General features: G+C 37.1%; 1 protein-coding gene and 1 pseudogene across 6 annotated transcripts in view; one reads left to right on the forward strand and one right to left on the reverse strand.

Annotated features, from left to right (window-relative positions):
• Positions 1 to 24,298, forward strand: part of SOS1 (SOS Ras/Rac guanine nucleotide exchange factor 1) — a 156,226-nt gene that overhangs the window by 8,383 nt on the left and 123,545 nt on the right. The window lies entirely within an intron of this gene.
• On the reverse strand, positions 14,363 to 14,890 carry LOC131765328 (ubiquitin-ribosomal protein eS31 fusion protein-like; annotated as a pseudogene).

The following is a 24,298-nucleotide window of genomic DNA, read 5'->3' on the forward strand; positions in this document are numbered from 1 at the left end:
TTCTTTATTTCTTTTTCTTATTTTACTGACTATGACTTCCATAACAGTGTTGAATCAAAGTAGTGAGAGTGCTCATCCTGCCTTGTTCTCATTCTTAAGGGAAAAGCATGTCTTATTTCACCATTAAGGATGATGTTAGTTTTCATTGATGCTCTTTATCAGATTGAGGATTTCCCCTTCCACTTTTAGTTTTCTGAGAGTTTGGGGGTTTTCTAAAATCATAAATGGATACTGAAGTTTGTCAGATGATTTTTCTGTGTCTCTTAAAATAATCATAAGGTTTTTCTCCTTTATTCTGTCAATATTATGGTAAATCACATTAATTGATTTTGAATGTTAACCTACATTTCCTGGATAAGCCATAGCAGATAGTATTTTATTGATTTCCTGCTTTGTGTCAGTATTCTAGGCACTGTGCTTGGTACTTTACATACTTATCTCTGTTCTACCCATTGACTTTTCAAGGTGGTGATTTTTACAGCTGAGTTTTACAGATGAGGAAATGGATCCTCAGGCAAATTGCTCAAGATCTTGTGACTAATGGGTAGAATCAAGATTTGAACTTAAGTCTGTTTAGCTTCAAAGACAACTCTTTTCACTGTACTGTGTTTCTTCCTTTGAGTAGGCAGTATAATACAGACAATGGTGTTCTAATTGTCCTGCACCTTAGGTTTTCGGGAAGCAGTGTCTTGGGAGAGAAGGATGCTGAATGAAGAGGGTTTTGAAACTCCTTGAGTTAGGCTGAGAAGCTTAATTCCTTTACATATTGGGGTTCTGTGTAGAATTGCATTTGACAAAAGGATTCTGCTGTATAAAAAAGTAATAATTTTAAAGGTGGTAGTTAATGAAAAGACAGCATAGACCATAAAGGAAAGGGCTGAGAAGTAATGGTCTTGGGATGGCAATAGGAAGCTAGGAGACTATCCTTGTATGTTTGTATTTGGGAGTGAAGGAAGTGACATTTTAGTGGAAGTGGGAGTTAGCCAGGTGAGGATGAGTAGGAAGTGTGTTCCAAGGGTTTGTGGTCCAAAGAGTCTTTGGAGTCCAAGAGGAGCTCAGCATCTTAGGAATTCTGGGTAGCTGGAGTCTGGAGCATGGGGCCAGGTCTTGTGAACCAAATTGTTCCATTTTATCTTGTGAGCAGTGAGGAACCACTGAAAGGTTTTAAGCAGGATACTGATAATTAGATATGAATTTTGAAGGATCACTGTCTGCTCTGTGGAGCCTGGATTAAATGGCAGCAGAACTGTAGGCAGGAAGTTAGGTTAGGGGACTTTTGCAGCAGTTCGTGGAAGGGATGATGGTGGTCTTGACTAGGGCAGTAGCTGTGGGGATAAAGAAAAATGGACAGATTTTATTTTATTTTAATTTATTTATTTTTGGCTGTGTTAGGTTTTCGTTGCTGCACGTGGGCTTTCTCTAGTTGTGGCGAGCGGGGTCTACTCTTTGTTGCAGTGCACGGGCTTCTCATTGCGGTGGCTTCTCTTGTTGCGGAGCGAGGACTCTAGGCGCGCGGGCTTCAGTAGTTGTGGCATGCGGACTCAATAGTTGTGGTTTGTGGCCTTAGTTGCTCCGCAGACTGTGGGATCTTCCCCAACCAGGGCTTGAACCCGTGTCCCCTGCACTGGCAGGCGGATTCTTAACCACTGCACCACCAGGGAAGTAGTGGACTGGTTTTAGATTTAGAGGTAGATTGGTAGTTGAATGACAGGGTAGTGAGAGGAGTCAAAGCTGATTCCCAGGATTCTGGCATAGGAGTCTAAGTGGTAATGGTGATGAAAGGGGGAATACTAGGAGAGGAACACCTTTGGAGGGGAACTAGGAAACCGTCAGTACTCTGGGAATGAGAAGGTGTGAGAGAATTGTGATAGGAGGAATTTACACATTGTGGGTAGTCAAGCGTGCAAGCATGGAAGGCATCTTTGTTGGATTGTCCTTATTAATTACAGGCAGGTACAACCTGAAGACCCTGATGATGTCTTTCAATGTACATTTCAAATACCATCGCCTCTACAAAGGCTTTCTACTACAATTCCATCCCCTAAGTAGAATGAATCTCTTAATTTCTTTAGTACTTTATACTTCAATTTTAGTACTTGATAATCTGCCCTTTAAAGTTTGTATCTGTGGCTTCTCTCCTCCACCATATTGGGAGCTATTTGAGAGCACAATAGGATCCTACTCACCTTTGTATTCCCTGTAATGCTTAGCATATTTCTCATGTATAGCAGGTGCTCAGTTACATATGTTGAATTGTATGTAGTTTGATCTTGTCCTCTCAAGAATATACTTACTAAGGAGTTAGTTGAGATCTTTACCAGTCTAAAGGCATTGGAATTGTCATGTTTGGTGTATCCTATTTTAGCAAACAGGGAAACAAATAATTCATTTGAAATGGCAAAATAGAAAAAAAAGTCTAATGCTGCAAGGGAGAAGCAGATGCCAAGATGGGATTAAGCATGCAAGAAATTTATTAGGAGAAGTGCTTGTGAGAGAAAATGAGGACAGAGGCAAGGAGAGTTGTCAGACTGATGTACAGTCTGACTCCAAGTGAAGGAGAGAGGTAAGGAAGGAAGTCTGGGTGAAAGTGTCATAGTTGTAAGGAAGTTCACCGAGACCTCAGAAGTCCTTGAGCCAAAGATGCCTATCACAAAAATTCCTCATCTCCCAGGACTCGGGCTGCCTTAGTATGCCTATGGTGCTCTTTGACTGGCAGCAGCCAGTGAGAAGTGTGGCCTCCATGCACAGTGATGGATTTCAGAGTGCAGCAGCTGGGGCCCATAGTTAAGTATTTCCCCTGGAGTCAGAGATCTGAGAGGCTCATTCTCATAGCCAGCCAGGGTCATGTCTGTGGCTATAAATTGCCTGATTTGGGAGAATTTAATTACAGTACTCCCTCAGTTAAAGTGGTAATTTGTTCCCCCCAAACCCCTTATGCTTTAAGAAAAAAATACCTTAGGATGAGTTCTAAAAGTCAGAACTTAATTGTCATTGATATTAATAGTACACAGTTTGCTTTAGTAGTTATCAAATAAAGTTTGCGTTTCATATTCAAGTTTATTTCATAATTAAACCTTTAATGTACCAAACCACAAACAAAGCAGTAAAGATGAAAGAAAACAATGCAAATGATACCTGTATTATTACTATATGAACTAGTGAACCAGGAGCACTTCAAGCACTTCAGTACCTTGAGTAGTCCAACCATCCAGTTGTGAAGATGAGTGCTTGTTGACTTTCCTTTCTAGACTGGGCTACCTCAGGCAGACAAACAAATCAGTAAAAGAAATGACTCATAAAGTCAAATTCTGGAAATCTCCCATTGGAGTTGGGAAAGGGAGCATACACTGGAGAAAAGAAGTAATTTAAAGTTTTGGTTTTATGGACCCTGAATTACTCAGATATTATTTTTAAAGTAGGTATTTTAAAATTGTAATGGGAAGATGATTTTGAAAAGAGTTTCCTTAATGCTGCTTTCCTGCTGATTTTGACTGGTTTGGTTTTATTCACCAAATTTGTTGAGTATTTATTATATGGCAGACATTATGGACAATTAAAAAATAAAATATAATTGTTGCTTTTATGAAACTTGTATATGGTGGTAAAAAGAAAATCTGTATCTTCCCATATGTGTTAAAACACTCCAATCTTAGTATACAGAAAGTTTGGTTCAGGGTTAAAAATAAAAATTTTAAAAGTAGATTAAAAATAGGGCTTCCCTGGTGATGCAGTGGTTGAGAGTCCGCCTGCCGATGCAGGGGACGCGGGTTCGTGCCCCGGTCCGGGAAGATCCCTCGTGCCGCGGAGCGGCTGGGCCCGTGAGCCATGGCCGCTGAGCCTGCGCTTCTGGAGCCTGTGCTCCACAACGGGAGAGGCCACAACAGTGAGAGGCCCGCGTACCCCACCCCCACCCCCAAAAAAAGATAAAAAATAAATAAATCTTGGAATTTAAAAAAAACTTGAGTTTTAAATTAGCAGAGACTTTTTGTAATAAGCTAACTTAAATTCCAGTTATTCTTTTTATAATTCCTGAAACAAACTTTTCCCTTTCTGTATAGACAAGTCCCATTTTCTGTTTTACTTACAATCTAAACCATTTGCAAGCAAATTGATTTCTGTGATGGCTCAGTAGTTTGTAATGGAATGCACTTACTGATAATTGCATTCACAGCTGTTTTGTTTAAGGACTTTGATAGGATTCTGATTTCTGTACATGTGTTTAATAACTTTTTCTCTTATTTATTGTGGTAAAAAATATATATATAACATAAAATTAATCATTTTAACCATTTCTCAGTGTAAATTCTGTACCAAAAACTGCATGCATAAGGTTGTGTAACCATTACCACTATTTCCAAAACTTTTCATCACCTCAAACAGAAACTCTGTACATATTAAGCAATAACTCCTAACTTCCCCCTCCCCCAGCCCCTGGTAACCTCTAATCTACTTTCTGATTTTATGAATTTGCCTATTCCAGATATTTTATGTAAGTGGAATCATACAATATTTGTCCTTTTGTGTATGATTTATTTTAGTTAGCATAATGTCTCATCCATATTGTATCAGAATTTAATTCCTTTTTAAGGCTGAATAATATTTCATTGCGTGTGTATACCACATTTTGTTTATTCATTCCTCTGTTCATGGACACTTGGGTTGTTTCTACCTTTTGGCTATTGTGAGTAATGCTACAGTGAACATTGGTATACTAGTATTTGTTTGAGTTCCTGTTTTCAATTCTTTTGGGTATATACCTGGAAGTGGAATTGCTGGGTCATTTGGTAATGCTATGTTTAACTTTTTGAGGCACTGTCATACTGCTTTCCATAGCAGTCACACGATTTTACATTCCTCCCAGCAATGTACAAAGGTTCCAATTTCTCCACGTCTTCACTTATATTTGTTATTTTCTGGTTTTTCTTGTTTGTTTTTAATTGCCATCCTAGTTGATGTGAAATGATACCTCATTGTGGTTTGGTTTGTATTTCCCTAATGCCTAATAATGTTGAGCGTTTTTTCGCGTTCTTTTTTTTTTTTTTTGCGGTACGCGGGCCTCTCACTGCTGTGGCCTCTCCCGTTGCGGAGCACAGGCTCCGGACGCGCAGGCTCAGTGGCCATGGCTCACGGGCCCAGCCGCTCCGTGGCATGTGGGATCCTCCCAGACCGGGGCACGAACCCGTGTTCCCTGCATCGGCAGGCAGACTCTCAACCACTGCACCACCAGGGAAGCCCTCTTTTCGTGTTCTTAATGGCCGTTTGTATATCTTCTTTGGAGAAATGTCTGTTCAAGTCCATTGCCCATTTTTAAAATTAGGTTGTTTGTGTTTTTGTTGTTAAATGTTAGGACGTCATTGTATATTCTTGATATTAGACGCTTATCGGCTATATGATTTGTAAATATTTTCTCCCATTAAAACACAACCAAAAAGCTCTGTTTCTTGATAATGTCCTTTGCACAAAAGTTTTAAATTTTGATGAAATTCAGTTTTTTTTGCTTTCATTGTTTGTGCTTTTGGTGTCATATCTGAGAATCCATTGCAAAATCCAAGATCATGAAGATTTACCCCTAAGTTTTCTTCTAAGAAGTTTATGTTTTAGCTCTTATATTTAGGTCATTGATCCTTTTGGGGTTAAATTTTGTATTTGGTGTGAGTTAGGTGAAACTCACACCGAATACATGTGGAAATCTATGGAAAATTCATTTCCACAGATGTGGAAATGAATTCATTCTTTTGCATATGGACATCTGGTTGTCCCAGCCCCATTTGTGGAAGAGATTTATCTTTCCCCATTGAATAGACTTGGCATCATTGTCAAAAATCAATTGACCGTAGATGTATAGATTTTTTTCTGGACTCTCTATTCTGTTCCATTGGTCTATGAGTCTTTCTTTATGGCAGTACCACACTGTTTTGATTACTGCAGCATAGCATAGTAAGTTTTGAAATTAGGAAGTGTGAGTCCTACAACTTTGTTTTTCTTTTTTATGATTGTTTTGGCTATTCAGCAATTCCATATGAATTTGAGAATTGGCATTTCCATTTCTGCAAAAAAGGCTATTGGAGTTTGATAGAAGTTGCATTGAATCTGTCGATTATTTTGGTTAGTATTGACATCTTAATATAAAGTCTTCCTACCATGAACACAGGATGTCTCTCCATTTATTTAGGTCTTCTTTAATTTTCTTCAGCAATATATTGTAGTTTTCAGGGTAAAATACTTCCACCTCTTTGGGTAAATCCATCCCTAGATATTTTGTTCTTTTAGATGCTGTTATTCTTTTATTTGCTAAATGGAATTACACTCCTAATTTCCTTTTCAGGTTGTACCTTGTACGTGTATAGAAACACAACAGCTTTTTGTGTGTTGATTTTTGTTCTGCAACTTTGCTGAATTAATTTACTAGCTCTGGTAACTTTCTTATGGATTCTTTGGGACTTTTCTACATATAGGATGATGTCGTATGCACATAAAAATAGTTTTACTTCTTCCTTTCCATTTGGATGCCGTTTATTTCTTTTTCTTGTTTGATTGCTCTGGCTGGAACATCTAGTACAGTTTTGAATAGCAGTGGTAAAGTGGGCATCCTAGTCTTATTCCTGATATTGGGGTGAAAGCTTTCAGTTTAGCTGTGGGTTTTTCTTAGATGCCCTTTGTCACGTTGAGGAAGTTCCCATCTATTTCTAGTTTTATGAGTGTTTTTATCATGAAAGGATGTTGGGTTTTATCAAATGCCTTTTCTGAGTTAACTGAGTGATCATGTGTGTTTTCCTTCATCCTATTAATGTCTATTATATTGATTTTTTTTTTAATGTTGAATTGCTTCTGCATTCTTGGGATAAGTCCCAGTTGGTCAAGGTGCTGTTTTAGTATGCTGTTGGACTCAATTTGCTAGTATTCTGTTAAGAATTTTTGCATGTATACTCATAAAGCATATCAGTCTGTAATTTTCTCGTGATGTCTTTATCTGCCTTTGGTATTAAGGTAATGCTGGCTTCACAGAATGAGTTAGGAACTGTTCCTTCTTCTGTTTTTTCGGAAGTGTTCGAAAGGATTGGTGTTAATTCTTCACATGTTGGGTAAAATTCACCTGTGCTGCTGTCTGGTCCTGCATCTTTCGTTGTTGGAAGGTTTTGATTATTGAGTCAGGTTTTGATTACTGATTTCTTGTTATATGTCGAGATTTTAAATTTCTTCTTGAGTCAGTTTAGGTTAATTTGAGTGTGTCTAGGAATTTGTGCATTCTATGTTATCTAGTTTTTTGGTGTGTAATTGTTCATAGTATTTTCATACAATCTGTTTTATTTCTATGAGGGCAGTGGTAATAATGTCTCCACTTCCGTTTCTGATTTTAGTTATTTTTGTATTTTCTTTTTCTTAGATGGTCTATAAAAGGTTTGTAACTTTTGCTGATTTTTTTTTTCAAAGAAGCAGCTTTTGGTTTCATTGATTCTGTCTATTGTTTTTCTGTTCTCTGTTTCATTTATCTCTAATTTTTATTATTTCCTAGCTTTGAGTTTAATTTCTTTTCTAGTACCCCGACATGTAAAGTTAGGTTGTTGATATCTTTTTTCTTTTTTAATGTAGACATTTATAGCCATAAATATCCATCCAAGTGCTGCTTTTGCTGTATCCTGTAAGTTTTGGTATGTTGTGTTTTCCCTAAGTATTTTCTAATTTCCCTTAGGATTTCTTCTTTGAACCTTTGGATGTTTAAGAACGTGTTGTTTAACTTCTACATATTTGTGAGTTTTCCAGTTTTCCCGCTGTTGTTGATTTCTATCTTTATTCTTAGAAAAGATTCTGTCTGATTTCAATCTTTTTAAGTTTATTGAGTCTTTGTTTTGTGGCCTAACATATGGCTTATCCTGGAGAATGTTCCATATGTACCTGAGAAGAATGTGTATTCTACTGTTACTGGGTGAAGTGTTCTGTGTATGTCTGTTAGGATTATAGTGTTCAAGTCCTCTGCTTCCTTATTGACCTTCTATCTAGATGTTCTGTTATTGAAATTGGTGTATTGAACTATTTCTCCCTTCAATTTGGTCAGTGTTTACTTCATATCTTTTTGGGGTCTGTTGTTTGTGCGCATATATTTATTTATTTGTTTTTAAAAAAAATTTTACTGAAGTATAGTTGATTTATAATGTGTTCGTTTCAGGTGTACAGCACAGTGGTTCAGTTGTGTGTGTGTGTGTGTGTGTGTGTGTGTATGCTTTTTCAGATTCTTTTCCCTTATAGGTTGTTACAAGATATTGACTGTAGTTCTGGGTGCTATACAGTAGGTACTTGTTGGTTATCTGTTTTATATATAGTGTTAACATATATGTTTATGTTTTACCTTCTTGATGAATTGACCCTTTTTTCAAAATAAAATGTCCTTCTTTGTCTCTTATAACAGTTTTTGATCTAATGCCTATTTTGTCTGATATTGGAATAACCACACTAATACTCTTTTGTTTTCAGTTTTCATGGAATATCTTTATCCATCCTTTCACTTTGAAACTATTTATACTTTTGTGTATAAAGTGAGTCTCTATAGGCAGCATGTAGTTGGATCATGTTTTTTAATCCATCCTGCCAATCTCTGGCTTTGATTGGAAAGTTTAACCCAATTAAATTTAAAGTAATGGCTGATAAGAAAGGACCTCTGCCATCATTTTGCTTTTTTTTTTTTTTTTTTTTTTTTTTTTGCGGTACGCGGGCCTCTCACTGTTGTGGCCTCTCCCGTTGTGGAGCGCAGGCTCAGGCCATGGCTCACGGGTGCAGCCGCTCCGCGGCATGTGGGATCTTCCCGGACCAGGGCACGAACCCGTGTCCCCTGCGTCGGCAGGCAGATTCTCAACCACTGTGCCACCAGGGAAGCCCCATTTTGCTTTTTTGTTGTGAAATTTTATACCTTTTTTGTGGCTCATTTCCTCCATTAATACCGCCTTTTTTTTTCTAATTAGTTTATTGTAGTGAACCAATCTGATTTCCTTCTCATTTCCTTTTGTGTGCATTTTAAAACATATTTATTTATTTGGCTGCTCTGAGTCATTGTTACGGCATGCGGGATCTTTAGATGCAGCATGTGGGTTCTTAGTTGTGGCATGTGGGATCTAGTTCCCTGACCAGAGATAGAACCTGGCGGAGTCTTAACTACTGGACCACCAGGGACATCGCTTTTGTGTATTTTGTAGATATTTTCCTTGTGGTGAATTACATTTAATGTCCTAAATTTGTAACAGTTTAGTTTGCATTGATGTGAACGTAACTTTAGTAACATACAGCTCAGTCTTATCCCCTTATGTTGCTGTCGTTACAAATTACATCTTTATACATTGTGTATCCAGTATCATGGACTCAGTTATTTTTTATGCATTTGTCTTTGAAATCCTATAGGAAATACAGCAAAGTTAGAAACCAAATATACAGTAATACTCGTTTTTATATTTGCCAGTGTATTTACCTTTACTAGACACCTTTATTTCATCATATGACTTTGAGTTGTTATTTAGTATCCTTTCATTTCAGCTTGAAGGACTATCTTTAGCACTTCTTGTAGGGCAGGTCTAATGGCAGTGAACACCCTCAGCTTTTGTTTATCTGGCAACATCTTAATTTGTACTTCATTTTGAAGGAGAGTTTTGCCAGATATAGAATTCTTGGTTGACATTTTTTTTCTTTCAACACTTAAATAAGCCATCCTACTGTATTTGGGCCTCCATGGTTTGATAAGAAATAAGCTGCTGATCTTATTGAGGACCCCTTGTACATGAAGAGTTGCTTCTCCTGCTGCTTTTAGGGTTTTGTCTTTGTTTTTGGACAGTTGGATTATAATGTGCCTTGGTGTGTGTTTCTTGGAATTTATCCTACTTAGATTTTATTGAACTTTTTGAATTTGTAGATTAATATATTTCATCAGATTTGGGGTGTTTTCAGCCATTATTTCCTCAAATGTTATTTCTGTCCCTTTCTCTCTCTCTTCTCCTTCTGGGACTCCCATAATGCATGTTCTGATCTACTTTTTATCCCACAGGTCCCTTAGGTTTTGTTTACTTTTTTTAAAAAAAGCATTTTGAGCATATTTAAGTCAGTTGTTTGAAAGTTTTTGCCTAGTTAGTCTGATGTCTGGGCTTCCTTAGCCAGTTTCTCTCTGTTAATTTTGTTCCTTTGAATATGCCATACTTTCCTGTTTTTTTTGTATGCTGTGTGATTTTTCTCTTTTTTTAAAACTGGACATTTGCATACTATAATATAACTATTGAAATCAGATTCTTCCCTTTCCCCAGGGCTTGCTGTTCATTGTTTGTTTTTGTTTTTATTTGGTTTTGTTTTTGATTGTTGAAAGCTATCAATATGTTTGTTTAATGACTTTCATAAGTGATTGTTTTTTTTTTCAAACACAGTATTCCTTGGTGTGTATAATCACCGAAGTCTCTGTTAGCCTGTGTTTCCATAGTATTTTGACAGAGATTTCTTAGAGCTCCAGGAGCTAAAAAAATCAACCAAACAAACAACAACAGAAACCTCTCCAAGTCTGCACAGATTGGCTCTGTGCTGGTGCGCTCTAGTAACACCTTGTGAATTGCCAGTGGGACATAGCACTAATAATTAGAATAAAATTCGGATCTATATCCTGAGATTTGTCCATTGTGCTATGTAAGATAAAGTTTTCCGCTTTTCACAAGAAAATAATTTGTATTTGGTTTAAATTAGTTGTATCCTATTTGGTTTTTAAAATTCTTAGTTCTTGACTTAACAAGCAGAAGGTACTTTCAGAACCCTTGTTACCCTGTTCCACTGGAGAACCCAATTAAATTCAAGAAATATTTGAAGAGCTTCTGTATGCAAAATCTTGTGATTGGCTTCATAGGATAGTAAAAGGATAATGAAGATTTTGCATTGAAGTATTTGTAATATAGTGAATGATACGACAGTTCCAAATATAGATATCATTTAAAGAACTAATATAGTATCTTCAAAAAAATAATGAGCACAAATGTGTAAATCTTTTTAATCATTGGATAAATGGTTGAATTAACTATGTTCTAGACATACATAACGTAACTTTGAGGAGCTAAGGCTAGGGTAAGAAGTACTCCTGAATAGATATAGGCTACTTCAGTATTTCTTAAACATCTTTGTTTTTTAAAGTAGTGGTCTGAAATTCTCTCAATTGTACTTTCATTTAAATTAACAAACATACTCTTATAAAATCACAAATGCGGTTGACCCTTGAACAACACAGGTTTGAACTGTATGGGTACACTTATACATGGATATTTTTTGGTAGTAAATACTACAGTACAACACTGTTGGTTAGTTGAATCTGCAGATGCAGTGGAACCATAGACATGGAAGACCTGCTCTTAAGTTACATGTGGATTAACCCCCAAGTTGAATGGCCAACTGTACATTTAGGAAAATTTAAGCTACATGTTGTTTACATTAGTTTATTTAGAGTGCCTTTCTCAATATCTGTAACTGAAATCACACCTGTTCATGAGAGATTGAGAGTCTTAGTGGGTGGAAAGGGAGACAGTGGGTTATTTAAGCACATTCAATGTGTTTTGGAGGGTGGCAAGGCTTTGTGGGGGGGTGTTGCATTGGGGCATTTAAGACAGCATGACAAAAGGGATAGAGAGAGGAAGGTGAGACATTGATATCAAAGATGACATTTATACATTGCTGGAAATTTTGACTGAGGTCACCTTATATATGGGAAAGGGGAATAATATGCTCTTACTCCTCCCTCCCTCCATTCCTTCCTTCCTTAAAAAACCACAGAATTTCCTGCTCTCAGTTTCTAGAATTCAGAGTTCTATCTTAGAACTTTGGTTATGTTATATAATTTCATTAAGCAGATTGTAATTTCCTTAAGTAGACTTTTCTGAGATTCTGAGGATTTAATCTCCATTTTATAGCATATCTATGGGTTAATGTGTTCTCACCATCAAACAGTCTCTAGGAATAGCAATCGGTTTATAAATTAGAAGTAATTTTGAAAAGATAACTTCCATTAGAAAGTTTCTACCTTAAAATAAGTATTTCAACAATTAATATCAAATTTACGTAACATTTTTGTTATATTGTATACTACAGTGTTCTTTTTTAAATTAATTAATTAATTTATTTCTGGCTGCGTTGGATCTTTGCTGCTGCACGTGGGCTTTCTCTAGTTGTGGCGAGCAGGGGCTACTGTTCATTGCGGTGAGTGGGCTTCTCACTGCAGTGGCTTTTCTTGTTGCAGAGCATGGACTCTAGGCATGCAGGCTTCAGTAGTTGTGGCATGTGGGCTCAGTAGTTGTGGCACACAGACTTAGTTGCTCCGCAGCGTGTGGGGTCTTCCCAGACCAGGGCTCGAACCCATGTCCCCTGTATTGGCAGGTGGATTCTTTTTTTCTTTTTTAAAACATCTTTATTGGAGTATAATTGCTTTGCAATGGTGTGTTAGTTTCTGCTTTACAACAAAGTGAATCAGTTATACATATACATATGTTCCCATATCTCTTCCCTCTTGCGTCTCCCTCCCTCCCACCCTCCCTATCCCACCCCTCTAGGTGGTCACAAACCACCTAGCTGCTCTCCCAGTGCCATGCGGCTGCTTCCCACTAGCTATCCACCCTACGTTTGGTAGTGTATATATGTCCATGCCACTCTCTCACTTTGTCACAGCTTACCCTTCCCCCTCCCCATATCCTCAAGTCCGTGCTCTAGTAGGTCTGTGTCTTTATTCCCATCTTACCCCTAGTCTCTTCATGACATTTTTTTTCCTTAGATTCCATATATATGTGTTAGCATGTGGTGTTTGTTTTTCTCCTTCTGACTTACTTCACTCTGTATGATAGACTCCAGGTCCATCCACCTCACTACAAATAACTCAATTTTGTTTCTTTTTATGGCTGAGTAATATTCCATTGTATATATGTGCCACATCTTCTTTATCCATTCATCTGTTGATGAACACTTACGTTGCTTCCATGTCCTGACTATTGTAAATGGAGCTGCAATGAACATTTTGGTACATGACTCATTTTGAGTTATGGTTTTCTCAGGGTATATGCCCAGTAGTGGGATTGCTGGGTTGTATGGTAGTTGTATTTGTAGTTTTTTAAGGAACCTCCATACTGTTCTCCATAGTAGCTGTATCAATTTACATTCCCACCAGCAGTGCAAGAGTGTTCCGTTTTCTCCACACCCTCTCCAGCATTTATTGTTTCTAGATTTTTTGATGATGGCCATTCTGACCGGTGTGAGATGATATCTCATTGTAGTTTGGATTTGCATTTCTCTAATGATTAATGATGTTGAATATTCTTTCATGTGTTTGTTGGCAATCTGTATATCTTCTTTGGAGAAACGTCTATTTAGGTCTTTTGCCCATTTGTGGATTGGGTTGTTTGTTCTTTTGTTATTGAGCTGGCAGGTGGATTCTTAACCACTGCACCACCAGGGAAGTCCCACTACAGTGTTCTTAATTGCGTTGTTACTTTACATTTTTACACTTACATGTTTGTTATTGAACTCATCAACATTTAATAATCCATAGTAGCAAATTCTTGAAAATACAATTAATTTATAAACTCAATTTAGTCTTTGGTGATTTTTTCAAATGTTCTTCATATTTATATTTTTTATATAGTTAATATACTTTTCAATATTGAACAATGACAAATATAAAAAGTATCCTATTTCATTTTTTAAATTGAAAACCATAAAGCTGGGCTTCCCTGGTGGCACAGTGGTTGAGAGTCCGCCTGCCAATGCAGGGGATTACGGGTTCGTGCCCCTGTCCGGGAGGATCCCACATGCCGCAGAGCGGCTGGGCCCGTGGGCCATGGCCGCTGGGCCTGTGCGTCTGGAGCCTGTGCTCTGCAACAGGAGAGGCCACGACAGTGAGAGGCCTGCATACAGCCAGAACAAAAACAAAAACAAAAAAACAAACCCATAACGCTTTATAAAAGTTATTTTAACTTATAGAACACAATCACAAAATTCAAAGCTCAAAAGATTATACAGTGAAAATCTTCCATCTCACTCCTCTGCTCCACTGTTCTTGCATTCTAGACAGGGGCAACCAATTCACAAGTTTCTTGTGTAGAGATTTTTCCATGATAAGCTTGTGTATGTGTATATATTTGTGGGGTGTGTGTGTGTGTGTGTGTGTGTGTGTGTGTGTGTGTGTTTGGTACACCTTTTATTAGTACCTTTGTTTTTTCCCCCCTTTTCAGTATATTTGGAGAGCCTAGCAGTTAAGATTATCACCTTTATTCTTTTCTATGGCTACATACTGTTATTTAGTTGTACTATAATTTAACTAGTCTTTCTTATCTTTTTTAAAATTAGGTCATGTCTTTTATTAACCAGTGTACAATTACTTGTCTTCTGGTTTGTTGAAACAATAGGTAAGACAACATTTGCCACAATACTGTGTGTCAAAGTGGTTCACCATAAAAACTCCAGCACCACGTTCATCTTAAGGGCACTCCCGATGAAGGTGACTGATTTTGCCATTCTCCTCCACCTTATAGTATTTTAGGACAGCCAGCTTAACCTTCTTTCTCTTATGCTTGTTCTTCTTGAGAGTGGTGTAAGACTTCTTCCTTTTCTTAGCACCACCACGAAGTCTCAACATTAAGATGAAGAGTGGACTCCTTTTGAATGTTGTAGTCAAAGTACGTCCATCTTCCAGTTGCTTGCCAGCAATGATCAGTCTTTGCTGGTCAGGAGGAATTCCTTCCTTTTCCTGGGTCTTGGCCTTTACATTTTTTGTTGTATCTGAGGGTTCACCTTCAAGAGTGATGGTCATCCCTGGAAGGTCTTCATGAAAATCTGCACCTTGGCGGCAGTTCTGCTGCAGATGGCAGATCCAAAAGCTAACTAGTCCCTTATTGAGAAACATTGAGGTCACTTTCTGTCTTTTGGAATTATAAACACTTGTAGCAAAAACTTGTATATATGTCCTATCACATGTGAGTGAAATGTTTCTTCATGTCTCTTGCCCATTTTCTAATTAGATTGTTTGCTCTTTTACTGTTGAGTTTTGAGAGGTCTTTATATATTTTGGATACTAATCCTTTGTTGGGTCTGTGGCTTGGAAATGTTTCGTCCCACTACTTATCTTGTCTTTTTATCCACTTTCCAGGGGCTTTCTCAGAGCAAAAGTTTTAAATTTTGGTGAAGTCCAATTTATCAGTATTTTACGTTCGGAAAAATATTTATTTATTTATTTATTTTGACTGCTCTGGGTCTTAGTTGTGGCACACAGGATCTTTGTTGCAGCATGCAGAATCATTTTAGTTGCAGCATGCGGGCTCCTTAGTTGTGGCATGTGGACTCTTAGTTGCAACATGCACGCAGGATCTAGTTCCCCAACCAGGGGTCAAACCCGGGCCCCCTGCATTGGGAGTGTGGAGTCTTCCCCACTAGACCACGAGGGAAGTCCCTATCAGTATTTTTCTTTTATGGGTTGGTGTCAAGTCTAAAGTACTCTTTGAATATCCATGGATCCTGAAATTTTTTTCGTGTATTTTTTCCTAAAAGCTTTATAGTATTACATTTAAGTCCATGATACATTTTGTGTTATTTTTGCGTAAGGTTGAAGTGCATTTTTTTGCCTATGGATGTCCATTTGCTCCAGCACCATTTTTTGGAAAGGCAGTCCCTCCTTCATTGAATTGCTTTTGTACTTTTGTCAAAAATTGGGCATATTTTTATGGGTCTATTTCTAGGTTCTCTCTTCTGTTCCATGTGTTTCTCTCTTTCTGTCAATGCTACACAGTTTTTATTACTATAGCTGTAAAATAGGTCTTGAAATTGGGTAGGATGATTCCTTCCATTTTATTCTTTTCCTAAATTATTTTAGTAATTCTAGTTACTTCTCCTTTTCATATAAATTTTAGAATAATCTTGTCAATATCTACAAAAAGTCTTTTTTGGGATATTGGTAGGAGTTGTGTTAAACCCATGTATTAATATGAGGGAGTGGGAGAATTGACATCCTTACTATGTTGAGTCTCCCATTCCATGAACATAGAATGTTCATGTTAGATTGGTTTCCTTCATCAATATTTTGCCATTTTTAGCATACAAGTCTTGTGCTTGTTTTGTTAGATTTGCACCTAATATTTTGGGTTTGTGGGCTTTTTAAAAATTATTATTATTTTGTATGTCTATGTGTTCATTGCAAAGAGTTGATTTTTTTACATGTTTATCTTGTATCTTATGACCTTACTGAATTCACTATTTGTTCTAGGTTTTTATTTTTTTGCTTTTGTAGATTCTTTGCAGTTTCTACCCAATCATGTAGCTGACAAATAGGGATGGTTTTATTTTTTCCTTTCAAATTTGTGTGTTTTTATATCCTTTTCTTGTTTTATTGCACTGGCAAGAACTTTCAGCACTATATTCAATGAGTATGTTGAGAGTGGACATTATGTCTTTTTCCCCAGTTTTAAGGGGAAAGTATTCAGTCTTTCACTTTTAAGTGTATGTTAAGTATACGTTTTTGTAGATGGTCTTTATCAAGTTGAAGAAGTTCCCTCCTATTCCTCTTTCTCTGAGAGGTTTTTTTTCCAGCATGAATGGATACTGAGTTTTGTCAAATACTCTTTTTTATTTACCTCAATTGAGATGAATTATGTGGTTTTTTTCTTTAGCTTTTTAATGTGGTGGATTACATTGGTTGGTTTTAGAATATTGGTCTAGACCTGCATCCCTGGAATAAACTCTGCTTGGTCATTGTGTATGATTCATTTTGTATATTGCCAAATTTGATTTGTTAATATTTTGTTAAGGATCTGTAATTATAAAGGATGTTGGTCTGTAGTTTTCCTTTTTCTGTGTTTATTTTTGTTATTTTTTTTTAAAATCAGGGTAATACTAGCTTAATAAAATGAATTTGAAAGTATTCCCTTCCATTCTGTTTTCTAGAAGAGATTGTGGGAAATTGGTGTTAATTCTTTAAAAGTTTGCTCTAGTTTTCAGTGAGACCATCTGGATCTGGAGAGGTTTTTGGATGTTTTGAAATTACCAATTCAATTTATTTATTTAATAGGTATAGGACTATCCATGTTATTTACTTCATATTGGGTAAGTTGTGGTAGTTTTTTGTTTTGTTTCGTTTTGTGAGAAATTGGTTCATTTCTTCTAAATCATCAATAGATGTTTGTGACGAGCTGTTAGGATTAGAAAGCCTCCCCTAGACACCCGAACAGTATAAGGATGAAACATTCTTCATGGTTTTATGATGAAAATTATAATCTTTTAGCTATTATAGCTCTCTGAAGAAAATGTTCAATCAAAAGATTAAATCATACAAAGCATTTAACATTTTCAAACAGTTGCCTAATAACAAACTTTTAAAAGAGATTATTCATAGCACTAAATTATGTTTATTAAATATTTGAATAGTGTTTTCTTACTGTCCTTCCATAGTTGCAGGGTGTGTAGAGATATTCATGTCTCATTCCTGATTTATTCCTTATGTTGGTAATTTGTGTCTTCACTTTTTTTCCTTTGTCAGTCTTGCTAGATGTTTGTTGATTTTTTTAAAAAATTAATTTTTATTGGAGTAGAGCTGCTTTACAATATTGTGTTAGCTTCTGCTGTATAGCAAACTGAATCAGTTATACGTATACATATATCCACTCTTTTTTAGATTTCCTAACCATTTCGGTCACCACAGATCATTGAGTGGAGTTCCCTGTGCTATACAGTAGGTGCTCATTAGTTATCTATGTTATACATAGTAGTGTATATATGTCAGTCCCAATCTCCCAGTTCGTCCCACCTCCCCCTTTCCCCTATGGTAACTGTACGTTTGTTCTCTACATCTGTGATTCTATTTCTGCTTTGTAAATAAGTTCATCTGTACCATTTTTCTAGATTCCACATATAAGCAACTTTATACAATATTTGTTGTTCTCTTTCTGACTTACTTAACTTTGTATGACAATTTCTAGGTCCATCCACGTCTCTGTAAATGGCACTATTTTGTTTCTTTTTATGGCTGAGTAATATTCCATGGTATATATGTACCACATCTTCTTTATCCATTCTTCTATCAGTGGTCATTTAGGTTGCTTCTATGTCCTGGTTGTTATAAATAGTGCTGCAGTGAACATTGGGGTGCATGCATCCTTTTGGTTGGTTGTCAGTTTTTGATCTCAAAAGAACCAACTGTTTCACTGATTTTTCTGTTTTCAGTTTTATTGATTTCTACTATATCTTTATTATTTCCTACCTTTGTCTTGCTTTGCTTCTAGTTTGCTCTTCTTTTTTTGAGATTCTTGAGGTGGGAACTTAGGTTATCAACTTGTGGCTTTTCCTTTTGATTTGAGGCTTTTCCTTTTTTAAAATTTCTTTCTCAGCACTGTTTTACCTATGTCTCACAAATTTTGATATGCTGTATTTTCATTTTCCTTTAGTTCTATGTATTTTTAAATTTCCCCTGATAATTCCTCTTTGATCCATAGATTGTTTATATAAAGTGTGTTGTTTAGAGAGCTGAGTGGTGGACGTGGATACTCTGGGCGCCTGCTGTGTGTGTATGTGGCCACCTGGTGTGCACAGGCTCTGGCAGCAGCCACGGGCTGGCCAGACTGCAGTAATTTTCTGGATGACAGACAGTGGCTCAGCACAGTATCTCAGTACAACCAGGAGGTTGGACAGTGGTACCAGTTCTGAGATGCCTGTTGTCGGGCCTGAGCTCCTGTGGTGGGAGTGCCAAGTCCAAACCACTGGACTAACAGAGAACCTCAGACTCCAGGGAATATTAATCGGTGTGAGCTCTCCCGGAGGTCCTCATCTCGGCACCAAGACCTGGCTCCACCCAACTGCCTGCCACCTCCAGTGCTGGACGCCTCAGGCCAAACAACCAGCAAGACAAGAGCATAGCCCAACCCATCAAGAAAAATGAGATGACAAAAAAATACAGTACAGACAAAGGAGCAAGGTAAAAACTTACAAGATCAAATAAATGATGAGAAAATAAGCAGCCTATCTGAAAAAGCATTCAGAGTAATGATAGTAAAGGTGATCTTAAATCTAGGAAATAGAATGGAGGCATGGATCAAGAAAATACAAGAAATGTTTAATAAGGGCCTAGAAGAACTGAAGAACAAACAACAGTGATGAACAGCACAGTAACTGAAATGAAAAATACACTAGAAGGACTCAGTAGAACAATTGAAGCAGAAAAATAAGTGAGCTGGAAGATAGAATGGTGGAAATAACTGCTGAGGAGCAGAATAAAGAAAAAAGAATGAAAAGAAATGAGCAGTCTCAGAGACCTCTGGGACAACATTAAACACACCAACATTCAAATTATAGGAGTCCCAGAAAAAGAAGAGAAAGAGAAAGGGTCTGAGAAAATATTTGAAGAGATTATAGTTGATAACTTCCCTAACATGGGAAAGGAAATAGTCAACCAAGTCCAGGAAGCACAGAGTTCCATACAGGATAAACCCAAGGAGAAACATGCCAAGACACATATTAATCAAACTAACAAAAGTTAAATTCAGAGAAAAAATATTAAAAGCAGCAAGGTGAAAAGCAACAAATAACATACAAGGAATCCCCATAAGGTTATCAGCTGATTTTTCAGCAGAAACACTGCAGGCCAGAAGGGAGTGGCAGGATATATTAAAAGTAATGAAAGGGAAAAACTTAAAACCAAGATTAGTCTACTCAGCAAGGATCTCACTCAGATTTGATGGAGAAATCAAAAGCTTTACAGACTAGCAAAAGCTAAGAGAATTCAGCACCTCCAAACCAGCTTTACAACAAATGCTAACAGAACTTCTTTAGGAGGGAATCACAAGAGAAAAAAAAGACACCCCCCCACACACACAAAATCCAGAACAATTAAGAAAATGGTAATAGGAACATACATATCAATAATTACCTTGAATGTAAACGGATTAAATGCTCAACCAAAAGACACAGGCTGGCTGAATGGATACAAAAACAAGACCTGTATATACACTGTCTACGAGAGACCCACTTCAGACCTAGGGACACATACAGACTGAAAGTGAGGGGATGGAAAAAGATATTTCATGCAAATGGAAATCAAAAGAAAGCTGGAATAACAATACTCATATCAGATAAAATAGTCTTTAAAATAAAGACTGTTACAAGAGACAAGGAAGGACACTATATAATGATCAAGGGATCAATCCAAGAAGAAGATATATAACAATTGTAAATATTTATGCACCCAACATAGGAGCACCTCAATACATAAGGCGAATGTTAACCTAAAAGGGGAAATCGACAGTAACACAATAATAGTGGAGGTTTTTAACACCCCACTTACACCAATGGACAAATAGATCATCCAGACAGAAAATAAATAAGGAAACACAAGCTTTAAATGACACAGTAGACCAGATAGACTTAGTGGATACTTACAGAACATTCCACCGGAAAGTGGCATAACACACTTTCTTTTCAACTGCACACCAAACATTCTCCAGGATAGATCACATCTTGGGTAACAAATCAAGCCTTGGTAAATTTAAGAAAATTGAACTTATATCAAGCATCTTTCCGACCACAATGCTATGAGATTAGAATCAATTACAGGAAACAAAACTATGAAAAACACAAACACATGGAGGTTAAACAATACACTACTAAGTAACCAAGAGATCACTGAAGAAATTAAAAAGGAAGTAAAAAAATACATAGGAACAAACTACAACAAAAACACGACAACCCAACACCTATGAGACACAGTGAAAGCAGCTCTAAGAGGGCAGTTTATAGCAATTCAGTCTCACCTCAAGAAACAAGAAAAATCTCAAACAATCTAACCTTACGCCTAAAGCATACTAGAGAAAGAAGAAGAAGAAGAGGAGGAGGAGTAAGAAAAAGAAGAAAAACCCCAACGTTAGTAGAAGGAAAGAAATAAAGATTAGAGCAGCAATAAACGAAATAGAAATGAAGAAGACAGTAACAAAGATCAATAAAACTAAAAGCTGGTTCTCTGAGAAGATAAACAAAACTGATAAGCATTTAGCCACACTCATCAAGGAAAAGAGGGAGAGGTTTCAAATCAATAAAATTAGAAATGAAAAAGGTGAAATTTCAACTGACACTGCCGAAATACAAAGGATCATAAGAGACTACTATAAGCAACTATATGCCAGTAAAATGGACAACCTGGAAGAAATGGACACATTCTTAGAAAGGTACAACATTCCAAGACTGAGCCAGGAAGAAATAGAAAATATAAACAGACCAATCACAAGTAATGAAATTGAAACTGTAATTAAAAATCTTCCAGCAGGGGCTTCCCTCATGGCACAGTGGTTAAGAATCCACCTGTCAGTGCAGCGGGCATGGGTTCCATCTCTGGTATGGGAAGATCCCACATGCTGCGGAGCAACTAAGCCTGTGTACCTCAACTACTCAGCCTGCATTCTAGAGCCCAAGAGCCACAACTACTGAAGCCTGTGTTCCTAGAGCCTGTGCTGTACAACAAGAGAAGCTACCGCAATGAGAAGCCCACACACCACAACGAAGAGTAGCCCCTGCTCGCCACAACTAGAGAAAGCCCGCACGCAGCAACGAAGACCCAGCACAGCCAAAAACAAATAAGTAAATTAAAACAAAAAATCTTCCAACAAACAGAAGTCCAGGACCACGTGGCTTCACAGGCAAATATTATTAAACATTTAGAGAAGAGCTAACACCTATCTTTCTCAAGCTCTTCCAAAAAATTGCAGAGGGAGGAACACTCCCAAACTCATTCTACAAACGACCATCACCCTGATACCAAAACCAGACAAAGATATCACAAAGAAAGAAAATTATAGGCGAGTATCACTGATGAACATAGGCGTAAAAATCCTCAACAATATACTAGGAAACAGAATCCAACAACACATTAAAAGGATCATACGCCATAATTAAGTGGGATTTATCCCGGGGATGCAAGGATTCTTCAATATATGCAAATCAGTGTGATACACCATATTAAGAAATTAAAGAATAAAACCATATGATCATCTCAATAGATGCAGAAAAAGCTTTTGACAAAATTCAATACCCGTTTATGATAAAAACTCCAGAAAGTGTGCATAGAGGGAATCTGCCTCAACATAATAAAGGCCATATATGACAAACCCACAGCCAACGTCATTCTCAATGGTGAAAAACTGAAACCATTTCCACTAAGATCAGGAACAAGACAAAGTTGCCCACTCTTGCCACTCTTATTCAGCATAGTTTTGGAAGTCCTAGCCATGGCAGAGAAAGAAAGGAAAGGAAAGGAAATAAAAGGAATCCAAATTGGAAAAGAAGTAAAACTCTCAGTGTTTGCAGATGACATGATACTATGCATAGAAACTCCTAAAGATGCCACCAGAAAACTACTAGAGCTAATCAATGAATTTGGTGAAGTTGCAGGATACAAAATTAGTGCAGAGAAATCTCTTGTATTCCTATACACTAATGATGAGGGACTTCCCTGGTGGTCCTGGCTAAGACTCCACACTCTCAAAGCAGGAGGCGCTGGTTCAATCCCTGGTCAGGGAACTAGATCCTACATTCTGCAACTAAGAGTTTGCATGCTGCCACTAAAAATCCCGCATGCTGCAACAAAATCCCACATGCCACAACTAGGACATGGTGCAGCCAAATCAATCAATCAATATTTTAAAATTAAATAAATAAAAGATAAAATTTGCCTATACACTAACAACAAAAGTTCAGAAAGAAAGTTCGGAAAGAGAAATTAAGGAAACAATCCCATTTACTATTTCAACAAAAAGGATAAAATACCTAGGAATAAACCTAGCTAAGGAGACAGAAGACCTGTATGCCAAAAACTAAGACACTGATGAAAGAAATCAAAGATGACACAAACAGATGGAGAGATATACCATGTTCTTGGATTGGAAGAATCAATATTGTGAAAATGACTGTACTTCCCAAAGCAATCTACAGATTCACTGCAATCCCTATCAAACTACCAATGGTATTTTTCACAGAACTTGAACAGAAAATTTTACAATTTGTATGGAAACACAAAAGACCCTGAATAGCCAAAGCAATCTTGAGAAAGAAAAATGGAGCTGGAAGAGTCAGGCTTCCCAACTTCAGACTATACTACAAAGCTACAGTAATCAAGACAGTATGGTACTGGCACAGAAATAGAATATAGATCAATGGTACAGGATAGAAAGCCCAACGATAAACCCACGCACTTATGGTCACCTAATCTATGACAAAGGAGGCAAGAATATATAATGGAGAAAAGACAGTCTCTTCTATAAGTGGTGCTGGGAAAACTGGACAGCTACATGTAAAAGAATGAAATTAGAACACTCCCTAACACCATACACAAAAGTAAACTCAAAATGGATTAAAGACCTACCTGTAAGACTGGACACTACAAAACCTTTAGAGGAAAACATAGGAAAAACACTCTTTGTTATAAACCACAGCAAGATCTTTCTTGAACCACCTCCTGGAGTAATTAAACTAAAAACAAAATAAACAAATGGGACCTAATTAAACTTAATAGCTTCTGCATAGCAAAGGAAACCATAAACAGAATTAAATGACAACCCTCAGAATGGGAGAAAATATTTGCAAATGAAGCAATTGACAAGGGCTTAATCTCCAAAATATACAAAACAGCTCATGGAACTCAATATCAAAACAACAAATGACCCAATCCAAAAAGAAGAAGACCTAAATAAACATTTCTCCAAAGAAGACATATAGATGCCCAAGAGGCACATGAAAAGATGCTCAACATTACTAATTATTAGAGAAATGCAAATCAAAACTACAATGAGGTATCACCTCATACTGGTCAGAATGGCCATCATCAAAAAATCTACAAAGAATAAGTGTTGGAGAGAGTTTGGAGAAAAGGAACCCTCTTGCACTGTTGGTGGGAATGTAAATTGATACAGCCACTATGGAGAATGGTCTGGAGGTTCCTTAAAAAACTAAAATAGAACTACCATATGACCCAGCAATCCCACTCCTGGGTGTATACCCTGAGAAAACTGTAGTGCAAAAAGGCACATGCATACCAGTGTTTATTGTAGCACTATTTACAATAGTTAGGACGTGGAAGCAACTTAAATGTCCATCAGCGGAGGAATGGATAAAGAAGGTGTGGTACACATATACAATGGAATGTTACTCAGCCATAAAAAGGAATGAAGTTGGGTCATTTGTAGAGAGAGATGTGGATGGACCTAGAGTCTGTCATACAGAGTGAAGTTAGTCAACAAGAGAAAAACTAATATACTAACAACATATATGTGGAATCTAGAATAATGGT

Source organism: Kogia breviceps, chromosome 11 (assembly GCF_026419965.1).
Source record: "Kogia breviceps isolate mKogBre1 chromosome 11, mKogBre1 haplotype 1, whole genome shotgun sequence".
Classification (NCBI taxonomy): Eukaryota; Metazoa; Chordata; class Mammalia; order Artiodactyla; family Physeteridae; genus Kogia; species Kogia breviceps.